Here is a 27,500-nt window from a genome sequence, read left to right as displayed (position 1 = left end):
GAAAGAAAGAGTGAGAGAGAGAATGTGGGGAAAGAAAGAATGAGAGAGAGAGAGAGAGAGAGAGAGAGAATGTGGGGAAAGAAAGAATGAGAGAGAGAGAGAGAGAGAATTTGGGGAAAGAAAGAATTAGAGAGAATGTGGGGAAAGAAAGAGTGTGAAAGATGAACACAGAGAGAGGAAGAGACAGAAAGACAGTGGATGTGTCTTCAGAAATCTAGCTGTGAGGGGCTAGATGAGGTCAGAGACTGAAACGTTCCTTACATCTCTCTCTCTCTCTCTCTCTCTCTCTCTCTCTCTCTCTCTCTCTCTCTCTTCTCTCTCTCTCTTTCCGGGAACAATAAAAAGTTCTCCTCTAGGCCACTTCATTGTACAGTGTCACTTTATGATAAAAGATGAATGCATTCCATTTAGCATGTTGGCAATATCATAGATGGAGAACTCATGTGAGAAAGTAGAAACCTCCCAGACAAGCCTGACAGACAGACAGTCATTTCCATTCACATAAATTAATGTTTGAGTTTGAGAGCAAGCCAATAACATTCCAAGTATTTGAGGAAAGAGAGAATGTTGCATATGAAATGTGGACTGAAAAAATATCCAGCACAAAGAAGCAGGGACGTACAGTACTAGTATGGAAATACAGTACTGTATGTTGACAGTATGGAACTACAGTACTGTATGTTGACAGTATGGAGCTACAGTACTGTATGTTGACAGCATGGAACTATATATAGTACTGTATGTTGACAATATGGAACTACAGTACTGTATGTTGACAGTATGGAGCTACAATACTGTATGTTGACAGTATGGAGCTACAGTACTGTATGTTGACAGTATGGAGATATATATAGTACTGTATGTTAACAGTATGGAACTACAGTACTGTATGTTAACAGTGTGGAGTTACAATACTGTATGTTAACAGTGTGGAGCTACAGTACTGTATGTTGACAGTATGGAGCTACAATACTGTATGTTGACAGTATGGAGCTACAGTACTGTATGTTGACAGTATGGAGCTACTACAGTACTGGAACTATGTACTGTATATTGACAGTATGGAACTACAGTACTGTATGTTGACAGTATGGAGCTACAATACTGTATGTTGACAGTATGGAGCTACAGTACTGTATGTTGACAGTATGGAGCTACAGTACTGTATGTTGACAGCATGGAACTATATATAGTACTGTATGTTGACAGTATGGAACTACAGTACTGTATGTTGACAGTATGGAGCTACAGTACTGTATGTTGACAGCATGGAACTATATATAGTACTGTATGTTGACAGTATGGAGCTATATATACTACTGTATGTTAACAGTATGGAACTACAGTACTGTATGTTAACAGTATGGAGCTATAGTACTGTATGTTAACAGTATGGAGCTACAGTACTGTATGTTAACAGTATGGAACTACAGTACTGTATGTTAACAGTATGGAGCTATATATAGTACTGTATGTTAACAGTATGGAGCTATATATAGTACTGTATGTTAACAGTATGGAACTACAGTACTGTATGTTAACAGTATGGAACTACAGTACTGTATGTTGACAGTATGGAGCTATATATAGTACTGTATGTTAACAGTATGGAACTACAGTACTGTATGTTAACAGTGTGGAGCTACAGTACTGTATGTTAACAGTGTGGAGCTACAGTACTGTATGTTAACAGTGTGGAGCTACAGTACTGTATGTTAACAGTGTGGAGCTATATATACTACTGTATGTTAACAGTATGGAACTACAGTACTGTATGTTAACAGTGTGGAGCTACAGTACTGTATGTTAACAGTGTGGAGCTACAGTACTGTATGTTAACAGTATGGAACTACAGTACTGTATGTTAACAGTGTGGAGCTACAGTACTGTATGTTAACAGTGTGGAGCTACAGTACTGTATGTTAACAGTGTGGAGCTACAGTACTGTATGTTGACAGTGTGGAGCTACAGTACTGTATGTTGACAGTGTGGAATTACAGTACTGTATGTTGACAGTGTGGAACTACAGTACTGTATGTTGACAGTGTGGAACTACAGTACTGTATGTTGACAGTGTGGAGCTACAGTACTGTATGTTAACAGTGTGGAGCTACAGTACTGTATGTTAACAGTGTGGAGCTACAGTACTGTATGTTAACAGTATGGAACTACAGTACTGTATGTTAACAGTGTGGAGCTACAGTACTGTATGTTAACAGTGTGGAGCTACAGTACTGTATGTTGACAGTGTGGAGCTACAGTACTGTATGTTAACAGTGTGGAGCTACAGTACTGTATGTTAACAGTGTGGAGCTACAGTACTGTATGTTAACAGTATGGAACTACAGTACTGTATGTTAACAGTATGGAACTACAGTACTGTATGTTAACAGTGTGGAGCTACAGTACTGTATGTTAACAGTGTGGAGCTACAGTACTGTATGTTAACAGTGTGGAGCTACAGTACTGTATGTTAACAGTGTGGAGCTACAGTACTGTATGTTAACAGTGTGGAACTACAGTACTGTATGTTAACAGTGTGGAGCTACAGTACTGTATGTTAACAGTATGGAGATATATTTTTATTTATTTTTTATTTATTTTTTTCTCCTTTATTTAACCAGGTAGGCAAGTTGAGAACAAGTTCTCATTTACAATTGCGACCTGGCCAAGATAAAGCAAAGCAGTTTCGACAGATACAACGACACAGAGTTACACATGGAGTAAAACAAACATACAGTCAATAATACAGTATAAACAAGTCTATATACAATGTGAGCAAATGAGGTGAGAAGGGAGGTAAAGGCAAAAAAGGCCATGGTGGCAAAGTAAATACAATATAGCAAGTAAAACACTGGAATGGTAGTTTTGCAATGGAAGAATGTGCAAAGTAGAAATAAAAATAATGGGGTGCAAAGGAGCAAAATAAATTCATTAATTAAATACAGTTGGGAAAGAGGTAGTTGTTTGGGCTAAATTATAGGTGGGCTATGTACAGGTGCAGTAATCTGTGAGCTGCTCTGACAGTTGGTGCTTAAAGCTAGTGAGGGAGATAAGTGTTTCCAGTTTCAGAGATTTTTGTACTTCGTTCCAGTCATTGGCAGCAGAGAACTGGAAGGAGAGGCGGCCAAAGAAAGAATTGGTTTTGGGGGTGACTAGAGAGATATACCTGCTGGAGCGTGTGCTACAGGTGGGAGATGCTATGGTGACCAGCGAGCTGAGATAAGGGGGGACTTTACCTAGCAGGGTCTTGTAGATGACATGGAGCCAGTGGGTTTGGAGCTATATATAGTACTGTATGTTGACAGTATGGAACTACAGTACTGTATGTTGACAGTATGGAGCTACAGTATGGAGCTACAATACTGTATGTTGACAGTATGGAGATATGTATAGTACTGTATGTTGACAGTAAATAGCTACAGTACCATATGTTGACAGTGTGGAGCTACAGTACTGTATGTTAACAATATAGGGCTACAGTACTGCATGTTGACAGTATAGGGCTACAGTACTGCATGTTGACAGTATGGAGCTACAATACCGTATGTTGACAGTATGGAGCTACAATACCGTATGTTGACAGTATGGAGCTACAATACCGTATGTTGACCGTATGGAGCTACAATACCGTATGTTGACAGTGTGGAGCTACAATACCGTATGTTGACAGTGTGGAGCTACAATACTGTATGTTGACAGTATGGAGCTACAATACCGTATGTTGACAGTGTGGAGCTACAATACCGTATGTTGACAGTGTGGAGCTTTAGTACTATGTGTTACTGCATAACTTACCGGAGAAGACCCAGTCCACTCCACTCTCCTCTTCAAGTATCTATCTTCCTCTTAATCACTGTTCTTCTTCAACCTGAAAAACAGGGGAAATAAAGATGGTCTTAGATATCAGTATTCATATACCACTAATTATATGACCTCTTCCCCTTTCCATCAAACAGAACACCGCTTTACCAATCTAGTCTCTTCCCAGAGTGTCACAACTCCTACCGTTCGGGTGGCGCTCGGCGGTCGGCGGCTCCCCCACCGGGGCTTCCTGTTCGGGTGGCGCTCGGCGGTCGTGGCGTCACACCGGCCTACTAGCTGCCACCGAAGGTGGCTCCCTTCCTGTTCGGGTGGCGCTCGGCGGTCGTCGTCACCGGCCTACTAGCTGCCACCGAAGGTGGCTCCCCTTCCTGTTCGGGTGGCGCTCGGCGGTCGTCGTCACCGGCCTACTAGCTGCCACCGAAGGTGGCTCCCCTTCCTGTTCGGGTGGCGCTCGGCGGTCGTCGTCACCGGCCTACTAGCTGCCACTGATCCCTTTTCCCCTTTCTGTTTATTGGTTTCACCCGTTTTTGTGTGTAGGCTGATAAGTCGGGCTACGTTAGCCAGTAGGCCCGCCTGCTCTTTGTGCGGGATTGTTTTGTGTTGCTACTGTGCACGTTTGAGGTTGACGTGTTTTTCGTTTGTGGGCTTTTCTCCGGACTGTTTGAGTCCCTGTGTTTGGGGCATTTGTTTTGTGTGCGCCCTGTGTTTCGTGGGGTGGCTTATGTTCGCCGTGTGTGCAATTAAAAGCACTACCCTGTACTCTCTGATTCCTGCGCCTGACTTCGCAACCACTACGCCCAGAGCGATACACAGAGCCGCTGTGAGTCTGACAAACGAGACTATTACCAACCAAATAACAAATCTATTACCCTCCTGGTGATGTTTCACAGTGAAATCGTTTTTCAGCGGTATGCATATTAGTGACACAGTTCCGTAATTCCCCTCTCTATGTCTTGTATATCTGAGGGGGAGGCACTCTCTATGTCTCATATATCTATAAACCAGTAATCATCTCTCATGTTGTCTGCCATCTCAGTCACACCTTAGTTTACAGTCCAGGGACTGGTTTCCCAAAAGCATCTAAAGCAGAGATGGGCAACTCCAGTCCTCAGGGGCCAGAGTGCTGTCACACTTTTCCTCCAAACCTAGCAAACACAACTGATTCAACTAATTGTATTCTAAACTGAATATCATGATTAGATGATTATTGGAGTCAGGTGTGTTAGCTGGGGCTGGGGAAAAAGGACTGGAGTTGAGGACTGGAGTTGCCCATCCCTGATCTAAAGGCTAAGTTCATCTTAAGCATTTCCCTGTTAGTCTACACCTGTTGCTTACAAAGCATGTGACAAATAACATTGTATTTGATATTGATTTAGAACCATAAAGATGAACTGACTCCTACCATGCCGGGAACAGGATGTTGCTTTTGTCTAGAATACAAAACGTATATTTTTACACAGTGTAGTACAGCCTAATCTTTCATAAACCATTGAGGTTCCCACTGTGAAATGGACTTGAAACAGTCCAACTGTGCAAGGAAGGAGTGAAAACAGCTCATATCTGAGGTATGTATGTATGTATGTATGTATGTATGTATGTATGTATGTATGTATGTATGTATGTATGTATGTATGTATGTATGTATGTATGTGTGTGTGTGTGTGTGTGTGTGTGTGTGTGTATGTATGTCAAATTCAAATCAAATCAAATGTATTTATATAGCCCTTCTTACATCAGCTGATATCTCAAAGTGCTGTACAGAAAGAAGCACGGTGGCTAGGAAAAACTCCCTAGAAAGGCCAAAACCTATGAAGAAACCTAGAGAGGAACCAGGCTATGAGGGGTGGCTAGTCCTCTTCTGGCTGTGCCGGGTGGAGATTATAACAGAACATGGCCAAGATGTTCAAATGTTCATAAATGACCAGCATGGTCAAATAATAATAATCACAGTAGTTGTCGAGGGTGCAACAAGTCAGCACCTCAGGAGTAAATGTCAGTTGGCTTTCCATAGCCGATCATTAAGAGTATCTCTACCGCTCCTGCTGTCTCTAGAGAGTTGAAAACAGCTGTCTGGGACAGGTAGCACCTATGTATATACAGTGCATTCGGGAAGGTATTCAGACCTCTTGACTCTTTCCACATTTGGTTACATTACAGCCTTATTCTAAAATGGATAAAAACAAATGTTTTTTCCTACACACAAAAAAAAAAGATGTAAAAACTGTTTTTCAGAAATGTAATTTAAAAAATATATATAACAAAATTAAGACAAAATCATAATCAATTGAATTTACAGGTGGACTCCAGTCAAGTTGTAGAAACATCTTTATCAATGGAAACATCCTACTTATGGGTGGACTCAGGCTGTAGTCAAGTTGAATACTTGAAACATCTCAAGGATTAAATAACTATGTCACGGTAAACACTAAGACACTCACTGGAATCCATATCCAAAATGATTGAAGAAGCCAATCCACCAGCAAAGCATACTATCAAAGAGCTGTGTATACAAAAACATACACTATATGTATGTGGACACTCTTTCAAATGAGTGGATTCGCTTATTTCAGCCACACCCGTTGTTGACAGGTGTATAAAAATTGAGCACACAGCCATGCAATCTCCATAGACAAACTTTGGCAGTAGAATGTCCTTAGTGAGGAGCACAGCGACTTTCAACGTGGCACTGTCATAGGATGCCATCTTCCCAACAAGTCAGTTCATCTGTAAGTGCTGTTATTGTCAAGTGGAAACAACAGCTCACCCGCGAAGTGGTAGGAAACAGAAGCTCACAGAACGGGGACCGCCTGAGGGCTGAAGCGTGTAGCGTGTAAAAATCGTCTGTCCTCAGATTGCAACACTCACTACTGAGTTCCAAACTGCCTCTGGAAGCAACGTCAGCACAATAACTGTTCGTCGGAAGCTTCATGAAATGGGTTTCCAGTCACACACAAGCCTAAGATCACCATGCGCAATGCCAAGCGTCACCTGGAGTGGTGTAAAGCTCGAGCACTGGAAATGCGTTCACTGGAGTGAAGAATCACAGGTGTCCACATACTTTTGGTCATGTAGTGTAGCTACACACTGTTTTCTACCACATTTCCATCAGATAAATGGTAATAGGAAAGTAAACATGAAACATTCAGCCTCGTTTGAAAATATATATAATCTACAGTGCCTCCTATTGTAGGAAAGCATATGTATTAAATTCTATGAGATTGTTTTACTTTGTCTGTCTTGGCTGTATGAGATACCTTCGCGTAGTACTATGTGTGTAGGTAGGAGCTTATGGATCCACCATTTATAAGTCATGATTATGAGTGTCATGGACTCATCTAATCTTCATTAATAATCATATAACAACCTCTGAATCCACTGAACCACGGAAACTCAGAGCTTGAAATAAATATTCAAAATATCACAATTAACCTTTTTTCTTTGTCATTCTGTCAGGCAGACTAATCGCCCCCTCATAGTCAGACAGGCAGACAGACAGACAGGCAGACAGACACGCAGACAGACAGACAGACAGACAGGCAGGCAGAGAGGTTGGCAGGCGGCTAGCTAGCAGACCTGGGTTCAGTACCAGTATTTGATCTGTGTTTGATTGAGCTTTAAACTGAACGACAGCCAGACCGGTAGCTTTAGGCTAGACAGACACCACACAACACCCAGCTGACCTCAGGTCTGTCTCTCCACCACCACCGTTGCCACGGTGTTTGAGACGGAGCTGAAGGTAAGTGGAACAGAAATAGCAGAGACAGACAGACAGACAGACAGGACAGTGGGGGATAGGAGGAGTGGGTACAAAGGAGGACTAGTGGGCTACAAAATGTTCCATAGGGAGAGGCACAATGCATAGAATACTCCTGTGCCAAAAGCACTCTGTTGGGAAGAGAGTGGTGCTAGCAGCAGTTCCAAGGGAGAAACACAATGCCTGGAGTAGTTCAGAGCATAAACCACTCTGTTCCCATTTTAAATCACTCCCCCAAACTGCAACAACATTCTGCCATTATCCTACCAGCATGCAATCACTGTGTGAACTGAATGGCAATAACTAAGACAGCACTTTTTTTTGTTCTACATGGGAAATCTGTGTGCCAAAAGCACCCACTCAAACTCGCTCCCACTTCAGTTCTAAACCTCCTAAACACAGCATTACCATATTCCCACCATCCTGCTTTTACACTACCTGCAGAAGAGCAATTACTACGACACAAGCTCTCTCTCTCTCTACAATTTGAGAATGCATAGTCAACTGCAGTAAGGGTAGTGCCAGAGAGGAAGACAAAGATGCAGAGAGAGAGGCAGAGAGAGACAGAGACAGACAGAGAGAGAGACAGACAGAGAGAGAGACAAAGAGAGAGAGGCAGAGAGATACAGAAAGAGAGAGAGAGAGAGAGAGAGATAGAGCGGCAGAGAGAGACGCAGAGAGAGAGAGAGGACTCAATTTGGCACAACGGCCTGCTATACAAATTCATGGAAAGTTGTGTTGGGGGAAAAAACATACGACATTATAAAATTCATGTACACAAACAACAAGTGTGCTGTTAAAATTGGCAGAAAACACATTTCTTTCCACAGGCCGTGGGGTGAGACAGGGATGCAGGTTAAGCCCCACCCTCTTCAACATATATATCAACGAATTAGCGAGGGCACTAGACCGGTCTACAGCACCCGGCCTCACCCTACTAGGTGAGGCCAGGTGCATCTCTGTAGGCCCTCCCCAACCAAGGAGGGCCTACAGCAGCACCCTACTAGAATCTGTAGTCAAATGTCTACTGGTTGCTGATGGGCACTGAGAGTAAATCTCAGTAAGACAAAAATAAGGTAGCCTAGTCAAATAATTAACCGTTACTCTCTCATGGGAATTCCACTAACGGTCCGTATGTAGCCAAACGTAGCTGCTGCTTATGTTGGTATCTGTACTGATGGCGCAAAAGCCATGACAGGGAGACATAGTGGAGTGGTAACGCGCGTGAAAGCAGTTTCTCCCGACGCCACTTGGGTACACTGCAGCATCCACTGAGAGGCTCTTGCTGCCAAGGGAATGCCTGACAGCTTGAAAAACGTTATGAACACTACAGTGAAAATGGTTAACTTTGTGAAAGTAAGGCACCTGAACTTTCGTGTATTTTCTGCATTATGCAATGATATGGGCAGCAACCATGTAACGCTTTTACAACTGGTTATCATGGGTAAAGTATTGACACATTTTTTTAAATTGAGAGACAATTTAACGTTTTCTTTACTGACCATAATTTTAACTTGTCTGACCGCTTGCATGATGATGAGTTTCTCACACGACTGGCCTATCTGGGTGATGTTTTGTCTCGCCTGAAGGATCTGAATTTAGGATTACAGGGACTCTCCACAACTATATTCAATGTACGGGACAAAATTGAGGCTATGATTAAGAAGTCTGAATTAACAAGGACAACACACAGGTCTTTCCATCATTGTATGATTTTTTTGTGTGCAAATTAACTCAAGCTTACGGACAATGTCAAATGTGATATAGCGAAGCACCTGAGTGAGCTGGGTGCGCAATTACACAGGTACTTTCCCGAAATGAATGACACAAACAACTGGATTCGTTATCCCTATCATGCCCTGCCTCCAGTCCACTTACCGATATCTGAACAAGAAAGCCGCATCGAAATTGCAACAAGCGGTTCTGTGAAAATTTATTCAGAAGCCACTACCAGATTTCTGGATTGGGCTGTGCTCAGAGTATCCTGCCTTGGCAAATCGCGATGTTAAGACACTGATGCCCTTTGCAACCACGTACCTATGTGAGAGTGGATTCTCGGCTCTCATTAGCATGACTGTGTGTGGAAAATTATTTAAAACTGAAACTCTCTCCAATACAACCCAACATTGCAGAGTTATGTGCACCTTTCAAGCACACCCTTCTCATTAACCTGTGTTATATATTCACAATTTTCGATGAACGAATAAGGTTTTATATGTAAGATGGTTAAATAAGAGCAAAATGATTGATTATTATAATATTATTATTTGTGCCCTGGTTCCTATAAGAGCTCTTTGTCACTTCCCACAAGCCAGGGTTGTGACAAAAACTCACACTCATTCTTATGTTTAATAACCCTGGTGCTACAGGGGGTACGCAGCTGGAGGTTGAATATTTGAAGGGGTACGGTACTATAAAACATTTGGGAACCACTGCCCTAGAGCACACAAAAAACTATACATACCTCAGCCTAAACATCAGCGCCACAGGTAACTTCCACAAAGCTGTGAACGATCTGAGAGACAAGGCAAGAAGAGCCTTCTATGTCATCAAAAGGAACCTCAAATTTGACATACCAATTAGGATCTGGCAAAAAAATACTTGAATCAGTTATAGAACCCATTGCCCTTTATGGTTGTGAGGTCTGGGGTCCGCTCACCCAGTTATAGAACCCATTGCCCTTTATGGTTGTGAGGTCTGAGGTCCGCTCACCAACCAAGAATTCACAACATGGGACTCTGCATGCAGAATTCTGCAAAATATATCCTCTGTGTACAACGTAAAACACCAAATAATGCATGCAGAGCAGAATTAGGTTGATACCCACTAATTATCAAAATCCAGAAAAGAGCTGTTAAATTCTACAACCACCTAAAAGGAAGCGATTCCCAAATCTTCCATAACAAAGCCATCACCTACAGAGAGATGAACCTGGAGAAGAGTCCACTAAGCAAGCTGGTCCTGGGGCTCTGTTCAGAAACCCAAACAGACCCCACCGAGCCACAGGACATCAACACAATTACCTAACCAAACCATGAGAAAACAAAAAGATAATTACTTGACACATTGGAAAGAATTTACAAAAAAAACAGAGCAAACTAGATGCTATTTGGCACTTAACAGAGTGTACACCGTGGCAGAATACCTGACCACTGGTACTGACCCAAAATTAAGGAAATCTTTGACTGTGTACAGACTCAGTGAGCAAAGCCCTGCTATTGAGAAAGTCTGCCAAAGGCAGACCTGGTTCTCAAGAGAAAACAGGCTATGTGCTCACTGCCCACAAAATGAGGTGGAAACTGAGCTGCACTTCCTAACCTCCTGCCAAATGTATGCCCATAGAGACACATTTTCCTCAGATTACCCATACCCACAAAGAATTCGAAAACAAAACTAATTTTGATAAACTCCCATATCTATTGGGTAAAATACCACAGTGTGCAATAACAGCAGCAAGATTTGTGACCTGTTGCCACAAGAAAAGGTCAAGCAGTGAAGAACAAACACCATTGCAAATACAACCTATATTTATGTTTAGAGAGAAAGGTTAGAGAGAGGCAGGCAGAGAGAGAGAGGCAGGCAGAGAGAGAGAGGCAGAGATGTAGAGAGACAGAGGCAGAAAGACAGAGAGAACAGAAAGACAGAGAGACAGAGGAAGAGAGAGACAGCAAAGCAGAGTGACACAGAGAGAGACAGAGAAGCAGAGAGAGAGAGAGGCAGGCAGAGAGAGAGAGGCAGAGATGTAGAGACAGAGGCAGAGGCAGGGAGAGAGACAGAGGCAGAAAGACAGAGAGGAACAGAAAGACAGAGAGACAGACGAGAGACAGAGGAAGAGAGAGAGCAAAGCAGAGTGACACAGAGAGAGACAGAGAAGCAGAGAGAGAGAGAGAGAGAGAGAGACGCCACACTTTCTTAATGAGTGTTGTGTTCGTTTTTTTTCAAGGCTGTGTGTTTCCTAAAGATGTCGGATCTTAATTTTACCCCTTTTACATTGTATACAAACACAGCTGGAAGCAATGTTGGTGTACAATGCACACTGTAATTACATTGTACATTGTGTAGGCTACACAACCAAGTCTCACAGTCTCATGTCAGATTTAGACGTTATCCATGTTTCTCGAACGTCAAATTTCGAAGTTATTACGAATGTCAAATTAAGGTTAGGTTTTAACTCCGATTTTTTAAGGTTAGGGTTAAGTTTAGGCATTAACTCAGAATGGTTAAGGTAAGGTTTTGGGATAAGCTTCAAACCAAAATCTTAAAAAACCTTTATATTGCTGGATTCAAACACACAACCTTCGACACCAGAAGCAGATGCTTACACAATTCCGCAACGCTTTAGCAAAAGCTAAACCTACTTGAAGGTAACAGCGCTCAATGTTGCCCCTAGTGGCCGGTTTCCACATCATCTCCCAACGTCCTCAGACATGAATGGACGTCGAATACGGACTTGTATCACGGTGACCTGGCTGAGACTACAGACAGACAGACAGACAGACAGACAGACAGACAGACAGACAGACAGACAGACAGACAGACAGACAGACAGACAGACAGACAGACAGACAGACAGACAGACAGACACACAATTCCTGACATTTAATCTTAGTAATAATTCCCTGTCTTAGGTCAGGTAGAATCACCACTTTATTTTAAGAATGTGAAATGTCAGAATAATAGTAGAGAGAATTATTTCTTTCAGCTTTTATTTCTTTCATCACATTCCCAGCAGGTCAGAAGTTTACATACACTCAATTAGTATTTGGTAACATTGCCTTTAAATGGTTTAACTTTGGTCAAACGTTTCAGGTAGCCTTCCACAAGCTTCCCACAATAAGTTGGGTGGATTTTGGCCCATTCCTCCTGACAGAGCTGGTGTAACTGAGTCAGGTTGGTAGGTCTCCTTGCTCACACACGCTTTTTCAGTTCTGCCGCCCACACATTTTCTATAGGCTTGAGGTCAGGGCTTTGTGATGGCCACTCCAATGACCTTGACTTTGTTGTCCTTAAGCCATTTTGCCACAACTTTGGAAGTATGCTTGGGATCATTGTCCATTTGGAAGACCCATTTGCGACCAAGTTTCAACTTCCTGACTGATGTCTTGAGATGTTGCTTCAATATATCCACATAATTGTTCCTCCTCATGATGCCATCTATTTTGTGAAGTGCACCAGTCCCTCCTGCAGCAAAGCACCCCCACAACATGATGCTGCCACCCCCGTGCGTCACGGTTGGGATGGTGTTCTTCGGCTTGTAAGCCTCCCCCTTTTTCATCCAAACATAACAATGGTCATTATGGCCAAACAAATATGTCGATATATAGGACTCATTTTACTGTGGATATAGATACTTTTGTACCTGTTGACTCCAACATCTTCACAAGGTCCTTTGCTGTTCTTCTAGGATTGATTTGCACTTTCGTACCAAAGTACGTTCATCTCTAGGAGACAGAATGCATCTCCTTCCTGAGCGGTATGACAGCTGCGTGGTCCCATGGTGTTTATACTTGCGTGCTATTGTTTGTACAGATGAACGTGGTACCTTCAGGCGTTTGGAAATTGCTCCCAAGGATTAACCAGACTTGTGGAGGTCTCCAATGTTTTTTCTGAGGTCTTGCTGATTTCTTTTGGTTTTCCCATGATGTCAAGCAAAGAGGCAATGAGTTTGAAGGTAGGCCTTGAAATACATCCACAGGTACACCTCCAATTGACTCAAACGATGTCAGAAGCTGCATTAGAGAGCGAGAGAGAGGAGGCTGGTAATGATACTGTGTTAGAGAGAGAGAGAGGTATCTGTTTCTTCACACTGATATTACTTCTCTAATTAGAAACCCTGGAGTCTCAGTGCTGTAGTGTTGCAGACATGCTCTGAGAAGCTTCTAGTGGAAACAAATATATATCTTGTGTTATTAAGCTACTGCATATTAAACAACGGTTGTCGATTAGTATGGCTGCATGTTGCAGCGATAGGACCTAGGCCTAGTGTGTGTTGCGAGAGAGGAAACGATTTTCATAGAAAACCCTGATCCCCCACATGGAGAGAAAGCGAACTGTTCTTTTTCAGGGACTCACAAAGCTCATTTGAATTTCCTGATCCAGTAGGAAAATGTTCTGCGACAAAAGAGTGATCAAGTTAAGAATTGAATCTGCATCAAAGAACAATAGAGAGGAGATAAGATCAGAGTGTGAAGAAGCAGATACCTCTCTCTCTCTAACACAGTATAATTACCAACCTCCCCTCTCTCTCTCTAACACAGTATAATTACCAACCTCCCCTCTCTCTCTCTAACACAGTATAATTACCAACCTCCTCTCTCTCTCTCTAACACAGTATCATAATCAGCCTCCTCTCTCTCTCTCTCTAACACAGTATAATTACCAACCTCCCCTCTCTCTCTCTAACACAATATCATTACCAGCCTCCTCTCTCTCTCTCTCTAACACAGTATAATTACCAACCTCCCCTCTCTCTCTCTCTAACACAGTATCATAATCAGCCTCCTCTCTCTCTCTAACACAGTATAATTACCAACCTCCCCTCTCTCTCTAACACAGTACCATAATCAGCCTCCTCTCTCTCTCTAACACAGTATCATAATCAGCCTCCCCTCTCTCTCTCTAACACAGTATCATTACCAACCCCCTCTCTCTCTCAAACACAGTATCATAAATCAGCCTCCTCTCTCTCGCTCTAACACAGTATCATAAATCAGCCTCCTCTCTCTCGCTCTAACACAGTATAATTACCAACCTCCCCTCTCTCTCTCTAACACAGTATCATAAATCAGCCTCCTCTCTCTCGCTCTAACACAGTATCATTACCAACCTTCCCTCTCTCTCTAACACAGTACCATAATCAGCCTCCTCTCTCTCCTAACAGTATCATTACCAGCCAAAGAGGACGAGAAAGAATTGTATCCATCACACTTTCATTCATGAATTTACATTAAGGGAACGTGACTCCATAACTCAGAGCTACGAGTGTTTCTCTCCCACACTACACCCTCCATCATCATCACAATAATAATAATGAGTTGATATTCAGCAACAACAACAAAAGAAAACAATGACATATTGATATGCTGCTTGTGGAAATCCAGGGTATTCCGAATCCTAATGACTCCGTGAAAAACTCAGAGAAGAAAACATTATGCCAAGCACAGACTACTCAAAGCATACAGAATGTACTCAAGCAATCTGTGTTTTCAATAGATGTTTTCAATAGATAACATTACAGTTATATGGCCCCAAAGGCCCCACGAACCCGCTGAGGTTACATTACATTGACTCATCACATACACTGCTGCTACTGTTTCTCTATCCTGTTGCTTAGGCACTTTATTTATACATATATTTACATATCTAGCTCAGATATCTCGTACCCCTGCACATCGACTCGGTACGACTACATGTATTATTACATGTTATTACTTTTCTATTATTTCTCTATTTAGTTTCTCTCTGTATTGTTGGGAAGGGCCCCGTAAAGTAAACGTTTTCACTGCTCGTCTACACCTGTTGTTTTACCAAGAATGTGAACAATAACATTAGATTTCACATTACCTGTCTCTCTGCTGCGGTCTGCAAGAACAACTCTTCCCAAAGAGTGTGTGTGTGTCCGATATGTGTGTGTGTGAGAGAGAGCAAAGATCCCAGTGGCTGTGTATACCGCGTTGTGTTTGTCTGGTGGAACTAACAGTGCTAGAGTAACAGTGAGAGCGAGGGGGCATGTTTCACAGACACACCCACCTCCGCCTCGCCTCCTCCTCCTCCTCAAACCTGTCCCCCTCCCTGACCCTCCTCCCTCCCTCCCTCCCTCCCTACCTCCCTCCTACTCTCACAGTGGGATTAAAACAACCCTTTGTCTCTCTACAATAGGGGTTAAACATTTCCTGGTATCAAATGAATGCTGCTAGAATACACTGAGTTGCAGGGTTTTTTAAGCCAATTCCTTTATCCTTTAAATTCTGGCAAAATATTTTTGGGATGAAACATCACACATGCCTGTCAGATAATTTGAAGACAAGAAGACAATATTCATGAATTTATCATGCAAAGCAAATGCCTCCCGAGTGGTGCAGCTGTCTAAGGCACTGCATCGTAGTGCTTGAGGCGTCACTACAGAACCAGGTTCGATCCCAGGCTGTGTCACAACCGGCCGTGACCGGGAGTCCCATAATTGGCCCAGCGTTGTCTGGGTTAGGGGAGGGTTTGGCCGTGGGGGTTTACTTGGCTCATCGCACTCTAGCGACTCCTTGTGTTGGGCTGGGCGCCTGCAAGCTGGACTTCAGTTGTCAGTTGAACGGTGTTTCCTCTGACACATTGGTGCGACTGGTTTCCTGGTTAAGAGGGCGGGCATTAAGAAGAGCGGTTTGGCAGGTCATGTTAGGGAGGATGTTTGACTCGACCTTCGCTTCTCCTGAGCCCGTTGTGGAGTTGCAGCAATGAGACAAGATCATAATTGGATATCACGAATTTGGGAAGAAAGAAATTAAATAAATGTTGGATGCACTGACAGTCAGTCAGTGCATATTTCTGTCACCAACCAACAGGAAACAGCTTCCTCAAATCCCCTCCTGTTGTTCTAGCTAACTGTCAAAGTACCTGCTATAGCTATACAGTACTTCAACAAGATAAAAGAAAATAGCCAGAGGCAAAAACGAACAACTTCCTTCCATTCTAAGCCAATCATCCAACCTGAAGACAGCCTACAGAGGAAGTGGTCACCTAAACTCAACAGATGGCCCATCCTATGACATCTAATCTACTTGATTTAGCCAACAGGAAGTTTATTCCCCACTCCTCTCACAGTGGTATTATTGCCCACTCTTCTCACAGTGGTATTATTGCCCACTCCTCTCACAGTGGTATTATTGCCCACTCCTCTCACAGTGGTATTATTGCCCACTCCTCACAGTGGTATTATTCCCCACTCCTCTCACAGTGGTATTTCTCACAGTGGTATTATTTGCCCACTCCTCTCACAGTGGTATTATTGCCCACTCCTCACAGTGGTATTATTGCCCACTCCTCTCACAGTGGTATTATCACAGTGGTATTATTGCCCACTCTTCTCACAGTGGTATTATTCCCCACTCCTCTCACAGTGGTATTATTGCCCACTCCTCTCACAGTGGTATTATTGCCCACTCCTCACAGTGGTATTATTCCCCACTCCTCTCACAGTGGTATTATTGCCCACTCCTCACAGTGGTATTATTCACAGCCCACTCCTCTCACAGTGGTACTCTTCTCACAGTGGTGCCCACTCCTCTCACAGTGGTATTATTGCCCACTCCTCTCACAGTGGTATTATTGCCCACTCTCTCACAGTGGTATTATTCCCCACTCCTCTCACAGTGGTATTATTGCCCACTCCTCACAGTGGTATTATTGCCCACTCCTCACAGTGGTATTATTGCCCACTCCTCTCACAGTGGTATTATTCCTCTCACAGTGGTGCCCACTCCTCACAGTGGTATTATTGCCCACTCCTCTCACAGTGGTATTATTGCCCACTCCTCTCACAGTGGTATTATTGCCCACTCCTCTCACAGTGGTATTATTGCCCACTCCTCTCACAGTGGTATTATTGCCCACTCCTCTCACAGTGGTATTATTGCCCACTCCTCTCACAGTGGTATTGTTGCCCACTCCTCTCACAGTGGTATTATTGCAGCCATGTATAAGAATAGGTTTGAAAAAGCCTTTTGAAGTTCGTTAGCTATGGTTGCAGCAGGCAACAATGGCAGGGAGTGCTCCCTTTGAAAGAGTCACTATTCTGTGTCCTCCCCAACCCAGAATAACACTCCTCCCTTCACAAAAGCAGTGAAAATGCAACATAATCTGTCTCAAAGCTCACTGTCCGACAGCCAGGAACAATGATTTCGGGGTCTGAACTGAAGTGAACAAATGGCGCCTATAATTTAGTTTTTCACCACCACTCTCACAACTCAACATCTCTCTCAAGTGATTACTCTCTATCTGTGTGTGTTTCTCTCTCTCAAGTGATTACTCTCTATCTGTGTGTGTTTCTCTCTCAAAAGTGATTACTCACTCTCTCAAGTGATTACTCTCTCTCTCAAGTGATTACTCACTCAAGTGATTACTCTCTCTCTCAAGTGATTACTCTCTCCAAAGTGATTACTCACTCTCTCAAGTGATTACTCTCTCTAAAGTGACTACTCACTCTCTCAAGTGATTACTCTCTCTCTCAAGTGATTACTCTCTCTCTCAAGTGATTACTCACTCTCTCAAGTGATTACTCACTCTGTCAAGTGATTACTCTCTCTCAAGTGATTACTCTTTCTCTCAAGTGATTACTCTCTCTCTCAAGTGATTACTCTCTCTCTCTCAAGTGATTACTCTCTCTCAAGTGATTACTCACTCTCTCAAGTGATTACTCTCTCTCTCTCTCAAGTGATTATTCTCTCTCTCTAAAGTGATTACTCTCTCTCAAGTGATTACTCTCTCTCAAGTGATTACTCTCTCTCTCAAGTGATTACTCTCTGTCTGTGTGTGTGTTTCTCTCTCTCAATTGATTACTCTCTATCTCTCACTCTGTCTTTCACTCTCTCTGTCTCAATTGATCACTCTCTTTCTCTCTCTGTATCGCTCTCTCTGTCTCTGTGTGTGTGTGTGTGTGTGTGTGTGTGTGTGTGTGTGTGTGTGTGTCTCTCTCTCTGTTCCTTTCTCTCTCCATTGTTGTTCCTAGCTTCTATGTTGGGTTAGGAGACGGCTATATTGTCTGGATAGTGGAAAGTGGATAGCCATAGGAATCCACTTCTCTATGGAGGGAGCATTGCCAATGGATTCATTACCTGATCACTGTTGCATGTCATTGCTAGCAGCATATCAGTTCTACCATATTCCCATATAACCATTAGCCTTCCGTTTTTCCCTGCTTCACCGCACTGGAATGTATCTGTACCCCATTATAAACTGGGTGGTTCGAGCCCTGAATGCTGATTGGCTGACAGCCATGGTATATCACACCGTATATCACGGATATGACAAAACATGTATTTTTACGTTGGTCTAATTACGTTGGTAACCAGTTTATAATAGCAATAAGGCACCTCGGAGGTTTGTGGTATATTGCCAATATACCACAGCTAAGGGCTGTATCCAGGCACTCCGCGTTGCGTCGTGCTAAAGAACAGCCCTTAGCCGTGGTATATTGGCCATATACCACACCACCTGGAGCCTTGTTGCTTAATTATATTGTTTGATAATAGTACCCTGATGCTGCGGTAGGATTGCCTACAGGTTTTCACTGCTTCCCTGGTCATCAAAAAGAGATACAAAAGCAAAGCACTGGAATGTAGAGCTATATACAGTATACCACTATGATTTATACCATATCTATAGCATATTTTATTATCTATACCATACGATCTCTTCCACATTTTACTTCACATTTCAAATATGTTCATACTGCACTAGGACTGTAGGTTTCCATCGCTTCACTGATTATCAAGATATCTGAAACCAATGCTTTGTATTGAAATGTAACAGTTTTATTACAAGTTCCTAACACAGCATATAACACACCATACATTTCCCTGTATATACTTTCCCAGAATCTCACTTCTCTGCATGGCATCCCATTAGCGTAGAATATTTTATAAATAAAAGCATTATTCATTCATTCCTGTGTCCAGAGTCTCCTGACAACTTTCAGAAAGATGATTGATAGTTGTGAGGTTTGGGTTGTGCTATGAAATGAATTGAAAGACCATACTTCATTGAGTATATGCCTGGTGATTGAGCAGGTCTAATAGGCATTATGTCTGCACACTGACTCTGTTGAGCACAGACTCTGGGAGGACCCTGAAGGCCCATTGGCTCCCTGAGACTCACACTGTGTTGCTGTGGGCACCCTCCCTGGGCTTTGTCACAGAAGCAATGGAAGGACAATATTTCAATGGCAACTGGTGCATATTTCAATGGCAACTTTTAACAGAAACAAAGTTCGGGCATGCGATCGGGCAGGCTGGAGTCGTTTTAACAGGAATGATGTGTGTGGGGTGTGTGTGTGTGGGGGTGTGTGGGGGGGGGTGTGCGCGCATGCATGCCTGCGTTGGATAGAGGAGAGGTTTCCTATGGGGTTCTCTCTATTCAGAGTAGAGAATGAAATGCTTCAGTGTTGTCAATCGAAGACAGAAACAACAAGTGATTTAGGAATTATTACCTCTCTTTTTAGATGGATTGTTGCTTCTTAAAACAGATGTTCTATGGTTGTTGCAGTGTTTATTTACATTGTACAAACAAACAGCGTAGTAAAATAACCACATAATCGTTTTAGATACCTTTCCTCATAGAACACTTGTGTTGTTAGTTAGATGTTTGCCATTTACATTACATGAAGTATTATTTAATTAACACCACATTAAAGCGATAAAACATACATTACTGTGTATCTCAGGGTGTAATCATACCCTTTTTTGTCTTATAAAGCTAACCCTTGTTAACTTGAGTTAAACTCTTCCCGTTCAATGACTATGGTGATGTCTAATTTCAAAAATTTATGAATCCACTGTCAACAATAATCCCTCCAATGACAATAATTACCTTCGTTTGAGAAGGTTATCTGGTGAACAGTAATTGTCTGTACGTTGGCAGAAATGTCAGCTTTAGAATTACACACAGTTACACATAATTGATGACTTAGGCCTGTGGTTCAGCGCAGGAACAATGGGCAAGACAATGAGGTGGAGTTGTTAAGGGAATTGACATGAATTTCAGAAAGACGCCCGTCGGGATGGCATCGACCTCTCTAAGGGCTGTTTAAATCTGAACAAGTCTTCTGTCCCTGCCTCCACACACACACAAACACATGCAAAGGTGCGTGCAATAGCATGCAGGCGAGCGCAAACACACATACACACACACACACACACACAGCGGTAGAATAGGTCTGATTGGTTCCCATGGTGCTATGAGGTTCACTGTCAGAGATGGAGTGTTAACATGCCGCAGACAAGAGAGAGAGAGATGGAGAGCACAGACTCTGGGAGGAGGAGAGAGATGGAGAGCACAGACTCTGGGAGGAGGAGAGAGATGGAGAGCACAGACTCTGGGAGGAGGAGAGAGATGGAGAGCACAGACTCTGGGAGGAGGAGAGAGATGGAGAGCACAGACTCTGGGAGGAGGAGAGAGATGGAGAGCACAGACTCTGGGAGGAGGAGAGAGATGGAGAGCACAGACTCCGGGAGGAGGAGAGAGATGGAGAGCACAGACTCTGGGAGGAGGAGAGAGATGGAGAGCACAGACTCTGGGAGGAGGAGAGAGATGGAGAGCACAGACTCTGGGAGGAGGAGATGGAGAGCACAGACTCTGGGAGGAGGAGAGAGATGGAGAGCACAGACTCTGGGAGGAGGAGAGAGATGGAGAGCACAGACTCTGGGAGGAGGAGAGAGATGGAGAGCACAGACTCTGGGAGGAGGAGAGAGATGGAGAGCACAGACTCTGGGAGGAGGAGAGATGGAGAGCACAGACTCTGGGAGGAGGAGAGAGATGGAGAGCACAGACTCTGGGAGGAGGAGAGAGATGGAGAGCACAGACTCTGGGAGGAGGAGAGAGATGGAGAGCACAGACTCTGGGAGGAGGAGAGAGATGGAGAGCACAGACTCTGGGAGGAGGAGAGAGATGGAGAGCACAGACTCTGGGAGGAGGAGAGATGGAGAGCACAGACTCTGGGAGGAGGAGAGAGATGGAGAGCACAGACTCTGGGAGGAGGAGAGAGATGGAGAGCACAGACTCTGGGAGGAGGAGAGAGATGGAGAGCACAGACTCTGGGAGGAGGAGAGAGATGGAGAGCACAGACTCTGGGAGGAGGAGAGAGATGGAGAGCACAGACTCTGGGAGGAGGAGAGAGATGGAGAGCACAGACTCTGGGAGGAGGAGAGAGATGGAGAGCACAGACTCTGGGAGAGGAGAGAGATGGAGAGCACAGACTCTGGGAGGAGGAGAGAGATGGAGAGCACAGACTCTGGGAGGAGGAGAGAGATGGAGAGCACAGACTCTGGGAGGAGGAGAGAGATGGAGAGCACAGACTCTGGGAGGAGGAGAGAGATGGAGAGCACAGACTCTGGGAGGAGGAGAGAGATGGAGAGCACAGACTCTGGGAGGAGGAGAGAGATGGAGAGCACAGACTCTGGGAGGAGGAGAGAGATGGAGAGCACAGACTCTGGGAGGAGGAGAGAGATGGAGAGCACAGACTCTGGGAGGAGGAGAGAGATGGAGAGCACAGACTCTGGGAGGAGGAGAGAGACAGAGGGGGGCTGTAGAGAGATAAAGAGAGAGAGAGATGGAGAGCACAGACTCTGGGAGGAGGAGAGAGACAGAGGGGGCTGTAGAGAGATAAAGAGAGAGAGAGATGGAGAGCACAGACTCTGGGAGGAGGAGAGAGACAGAGGGGGCTGTAGAGAGATAAAGAGAGGGGGGAGATGGAGAGAGACAGAGGGGGCTAGAGAGAGATAAAGAGAGAGAGAGTGGGGGGAGAAGGAGAGAGACAGAGGGGGCTAGAGAGAGATAAAGAGAGAGAGAGTGGGGGGAGAGAGAAGGAGAGAGACAGAGGGGGCTAGGAGAGATAAAGAGAGAGTGAGGGGGGAGAGAAGGAGAGACAGAGGGGGCTAGAGAGAGATAAAGAGATGAGATAGAGAGAGTGGGGGAGAGAGAGGAGAGAGACAGAGGGGGCTAGAGAGAGATAAAGAGAGAGAGAGGGGGGAGAAGGAGAGAGACAGAGGGGGCTAGAGAGAGATAAAGAGAGAGAGAGTGGGGGAGAGAGAAGGAGAGAGACAGAGGGGGCTAGAGAGAGATAAAGAGAGAGAGAGAGTGGGGGGAGAAGGAGAGAGACAGAGGGGGCTATAGAGAGATAAAGAGAGAGAGAGTGGGGGGAAGGAGAGAGAGACAGAGGGGGCTAGAGAGAGGTAAAGAGAGAGAGAGAGTGGGGGGAGAAGGAGAGAGACAGAGGGGGGCTAGAGAGAGATAAAGAGATAGAGAGAGTGGGGGAGAGAGAAGGAGAGAGACAGAGGGGGCTAGAGAGAGATAAAGAGAGAGAGAGTGGGGGAGAGAGAAGGAGAGAGACAGAGGGGGCTAGAGAGAGATAAAGAGATAGAGAGAGTGGGGGAGAGAGAAGGAGAGAGAGACAGAGGGGGCTAGAGAGAGATAAAGAGAGAGAGAGTGGGGGGAGAAGGAGAGAGACAGAGGGGGCTATAGAGAGATAAAGAGAGAGAGAGTGGGGGAGAGAGAAGGAGAGAGACAGAGGGGGCTAGAGAGAGATAAAGAGAGAGAGAGTGGGGGAGAGAGAAGGAGAGAGACAGAGGGGGCTAGAGAGAGATAAAGAGAGAGAGAGAGTGGGGGAGAAGGAGAGAGACAGAGGGGGCTATAGAGAGATAAAGAGAGAGAGAGAGTGGGGGAGAAGGAGAGAGACAGAGGGGGCTAGAGAGAGGTAAAGAGAGAGAGAGTGTGGGGGGAGAAGGAGAGAGACAGAGGGGGCTAGAGAGAGATAAAGAGAGAGAGATGGAAAGACTCTGGGAGGAAGAGAGAGACAGGGGGCTAGAGAGAAGGAGAGAGACAGAGGGGGCTAGAGGGGATAAAGAGAGAGAGAGAGTGGATGGGGGGAGAAGGAGAGAGACAGAGGGGGCTAGAGAGAGATAAAGAGAGAGGGGGAGAGATGGAGAGCACAGACTCTGGGAGGAGGAGAGAGACAGAGGGGGCTAGAGAGAGATAAAGAGAGAGAGAGTGGGGGGAGAAGGAGTGAGACAGAGGGGGCTAGAGAGAGATAAAGAGAGAGAGAGATGGAGAGCACAGACTATGGGAGGAAGAGAGAGACAGAGGGGGCTAGAGAGAGGAGAGAGACAGAGGGGGCTAAGGGGGATAAAGAGAGAGAGAGAGGGGGGAGAGAGATAAAGAGAGAGAGAGATGGAGAGCACAGACTCTGGGGGAAGAGAGAGACAGAGGGGGGCTAGAGAGAGATAAAGAGAGAGAGAGAGATGGAGAGCACAGACTCTGGGAGGAAGAGAGAGACAGACTAGAGAGAAGGAGAGAGACAGAGGGGGCTAGAGAGAGATAAAGAGAGAGAGAGTGGGGGAGAGAGAAGGAGAGAGACAGAGGGGGCTAGAGAGAGATAAAGAGAGAGAGAGTGGGGGAGAAGGAGAGAGAGACAGAGGGGGCTATAGAGAGATAAAGAGAGAGAGAGTGGGGGGGGAGAAGGAGAGAGACAGAGGGGGCTAGAGAGAGATAAAGAGAGAGAGAGTGGGGGGAGAAGGAGAGAGACAGAGGGGGCTATAGAGAGATAAAGAGAGAGGGAGTGGGGGAGAGAGAAGGAGAGAGACAGAGGGGGCTAGAGAGAGATAAAGAGAGAGAGAGTGGGGAGAGAGAAGGAGAGAGACAGAGGGGGCTAGAGAGAGATAAAGAGAGAGAGAGTGGGGGGAGAAGAGAGAGACAGAGGGGGCTATAGAGAGATAAAGAGAGAGAGAGTGGGGGGAGAAGGAGAGAGACAGAGGGGGCTAGAGAGAGGTAAAGAGAGAGAGAGTGGGGGGGAGAAGGAGAGAGACAGAGGGGGCTAGAGAGAGATAAAGAGAGAGAGAGATGGAGAGCACAGACTCTGGGAGGAAGAGAGACAGGGGGCTAGAGAGAAGGAGAGAGACAGAGGGGGCTAGAGGGGATAAAGAGAGAGAGAGAGTGGATGGGGGAGAAGGAGAGAGACAGAGGGGGCTAGAGAGAGATAAAGAGAGAGGGGGAGATGGAGAGCACAGACTCTGGGAGGAGGAGAGAGACAGAGGGGGCTAGAGAGAGATAAAGAGAGAGAGAGTGGGGGGAGAAGGAGTGAGACAGAGGGGGCTAGAGAGAGATAAAGGGAGAGATAGATGGAGAGCACAGACTCTGGGAGGAAGAGAGAGACAGAGGGGGCTAGAGAGAAGGAGAGAGACAGAGGGGGCTAGAGGGGGATAAAGAGAGAGAGGGGGCTAGAGAGAGATAAAGAGAGAGAGAGAGATGGAGAGCACAGACTCTGGGAGGAAGAGAGAGACAGAGGGGGCTAGAGAGAGATAAAGAGAGAGAGAGATGGAGAGCACAGACTCTGGGAGGAAGAGAGAGACAGGGGGGCTAGAGAGAAGGAGAGAGACAGAGGGGGCTAGAGGGGGATAAAGAGAGAGAGAGGGGGGCTAGAGAGAGATAAAGAGAGAGGGGGAGATGGAGAGCACAGACTCTGGGAGGAGGAGAGAGACAGAGGGGGACTATAGAGAGATAAAGAGAGAGAGAGTGGGGGGAGAGAGAAGGAGAGAGACAGAGGGGGCTAGAGAGAGATAAAGAGAGAGAGAGAGGGGGGGGAGAGAAGAGAGAGACAGAGGGGGCTAGAGAGAGATAAAGAGAGAGAGAGTGGGGGAGAAGGAGAGAGACAGAGGGGGATATAGAGAGATAAAGAGAGAGAGAGTGGGGGGGATGGAGAGAGACAGAGGGGGCTAGAGAGAGGTAAAGAGAGAGAGAGTGGGGGAGAAGGAGAGAGACAGAGGGGGGCTAGAGAGAGATAAAGAGATAGAGAGAGTGGGGGAGAGAGAAGGAGAGAGACAGAGGGGGCTAGAGAGAGATAAAGAGAGAGAGAGTGGGGGAGAGAGAAGGAGAGAGACAGAGGGGGCTAGAGAGAGATAAAGAGATAGAGAGAGTGGGGAGAGATAAGGAGAGAGACAGAGGGGGCTAGAGAGAGATAAAGAGAGAGAGAGAGAAGGAGAGAGACAGAGGGGGCTATAGAGAGATAAAGAGAGAGAGAGTGGGGGAGAGAGAAGGAGAGAGACAGAGGGGGGCTAGAGAGAGATAAAGAGAGAGAGAGAGTGGGGGAGAGAGAAGGAGAGAGACAGAGGGGGCTAGAGAGAGATAAAGAGAGAGAGAGAGGGGGGGAAGGAGAGAGACAGAGGGGGCTATAGAGAGATAAAGAGAGAGAGAGTGGGGGAGAGAGAAGGAGAGAGACAGAGGGGGCTAGAGAGAGATAAAGAGAGAGAGAGAGGGGGAGAGAGAAGGAGAGAGACAGAGGGGGCTAGAGAGAGATAAAGAGAGAGAGAGTGGGGGAGAGAGAAGGAGAGACAGAGGGGGCTAGAGAGAGATAAAGAGATAGAGAGAGTGGGGGAGAGATAAGGAGAGAGACAGAGGGGGCTAGAGAGAGATAAAGAGAGAGAGAGTGGGGGGAGAAGGAGAGAGACAGAGGGGGCTATAGAGAGATAAAGAGAGAGAGAGTGGGGGGAGAAGGAGAGAGACAGACGGGGGCTAGAGGAGAGTAAAGAGAGACAGAGTGGGGGAGAAGGAGAGAGACAGAGGGGGCTAGAGAGAGATAAAGAGAGAGAGAGTGGGGGGAGAAGAAGAGAGAGAGACAGAGGGGGCTAGAGAGAGATAAAGAGAGAGAGAGATGGAGAGCACAGACTCTGGGAGGAAGAGAGAGACAGGGGGGCTAGAGAGAAGGAGAGAGACAGAGGGGGCTAGAGGGGGATAAAGAGAGAGAGAGAGTGGATGGGGGAGAAGGAGAGAGACAGAGGGGGCTAGAGAGAGATAAAGAGAGAGGGGGAGATGGAGAGCACAGACTCTGGGAGGAGGAGAGAGACAGAGGGGGCTAGAGAGAGATAAAGAGAGAGAGAGTGGGGGAGAAGGAGTGAGACAGAGGGGGCTAGAGAGAGATAAAGGGAGAGAGATAGATGGAGAGCACAGACTCTGGGAGGAAGAGAGAGACAGAGGGGGCTAGAGAGAAGGAGAGAGACAGAGGGGGGCTAGAGGGGATAAAGAGAGAGAGAGGGGGGCTAGAGAGAGATAAAGAGAGAGAGAGATGGAGAGCACAGACTCTGGGAGGAAGAGAGAGACAGAGGGGGCTAGAGAGAGATAAAGAGAGAGAGAGATGGAGAGCACAGACTCTGGGAGGAAGAGAGAGACAGGGGGGCTAGAGAGAAGGAGAGAGACAGAGGGGGCTAGAGGGGATAAAGAGAGAGAGAGGGGGCTAGAGAGAGATAAAGAGAGAGGGGGAGATGGAGAGCACAGACTCTGGGAGGAGGAGAGAGACAGAGGGGGACTATAGAGAGATAAAGAGAGAGAGAGTGGGGGGAGAGAGAGAGGAGAGAGACAGAGGGGGCTAGAGAGAGATAAAGAGAGAGAGAGTGGGGAGAGAGAAGGAGAGAGACAGAGGGGGCTAGAGAGAGATAAAGAGAGAGAGAGTGGGGGGAGAAGGAGAGAGACAGAGGGGGATATAGAGAGATAAAGAGAGAGAGAGGGGGGGATGGAGAGAGACAGAGGGGGCTAGAGAGAGGTAAAGAGAGAGAGAGTGGGGGGAGAAGGAGAGAGAGACAGAGGGGGCTAGAGAGAGATAAAGAGATAGAGAGAGTGGGGGAGAGAGAAGGAGAGAGACAGAGGGGGCTAGAGAGAGATAAAGAGAGAGAGAGTGGGGAGAGAAGGAGAGAGACAGAGGGGGCTAGAGAGAGATAAAGAGATAGAGAGAGTGGGGAGAGATAAGGAGAGAGACAGAGGGGGCTAGAGAGAGATAAAGAGAGAGAGAGTGGGGGGAGAAGGAGAGAGACAGAGGGGGCTATAGAGAGATAAAGAGAGAGAGAGGGGGGAGAGAGAAGGAGAGAGACAGAGGGGGGCTAGAGAGAGATAAAGAGAGAGAGAGAGTGGGGAGAGAGAAGGAGAGAGACAGAGGGGGCTAGAGAGAGATAAAGAGAGAGAGAGTGGGGGGGAAGGAGAGAGACAGAGGGGGCTATAGAGAGATAAAGAGAGAGAGAGTGGGGGGAGAGAAGGAGAGAGACAGAGGGGGCTAGAGAGAGATAAAGAGAGAGAGAGAGTGGGGGAGAGAGAAGGAGAGAGACAGAGGGGGCTAGAGAGAGATAAAGAGAGAGAGAGTGGGGAGAGAGAAGGAGAGAGACAGAGGGGGCTAGAGAGAGAT

At 45.7% G+C, this 27,500-nt stretch overlaps 1 protein-coding gene across 8 annotated transcripts in view; it reads right to left on the bottom strand.

Annotated features, from left to right (window-relative positions):
- LOC115123238 (neuronal cell adhesion molecule-like) overlaps positions 1-27,500 on the bottom strand; it is a 183,702-nt gene that overhangs the window by 111,114 nt on the left and 45,088 nt on the right. For 7 of the 8 annotated variants that reach the window (XM_065022341.1, XM_065022334.1, XM_065022337.1 and 4 more), the window contains exon 2: positions 3,799-3,871. The gene's annotated coding sequence lies outside the window, so the exon portion shown is untranslated. Of the gene's footprint in view, positions 1-3,798; positions 3,872-15,142; positions 15,267-27,500 lie in introns of those variants that run through there. The other variant, XM_065022335.1, reaches the window with a different exon arrangement.

Source organism: Oncorhynchus nerka, linkage group LG9a (genome assembly GCF_034236695.1).
Source record: "Oncorhynchus nerka isolate Pitt River linkage group LG9a, Oner_Uvic_2.0, whole genome shotgun sequence".
Classification (NCBI taxonomy): domain Eukaryota; kingdom Metazoa; phylum Chordata; class Actinopteri; order Salmoniformes; family Salmonidae; genus Oncorhynchus; species Oncorhynchus nerka.
Note: the sequence above shows the minus strand (reverse complement) of the source record. Positions and strands in the feature narration are given on the sequence as shown.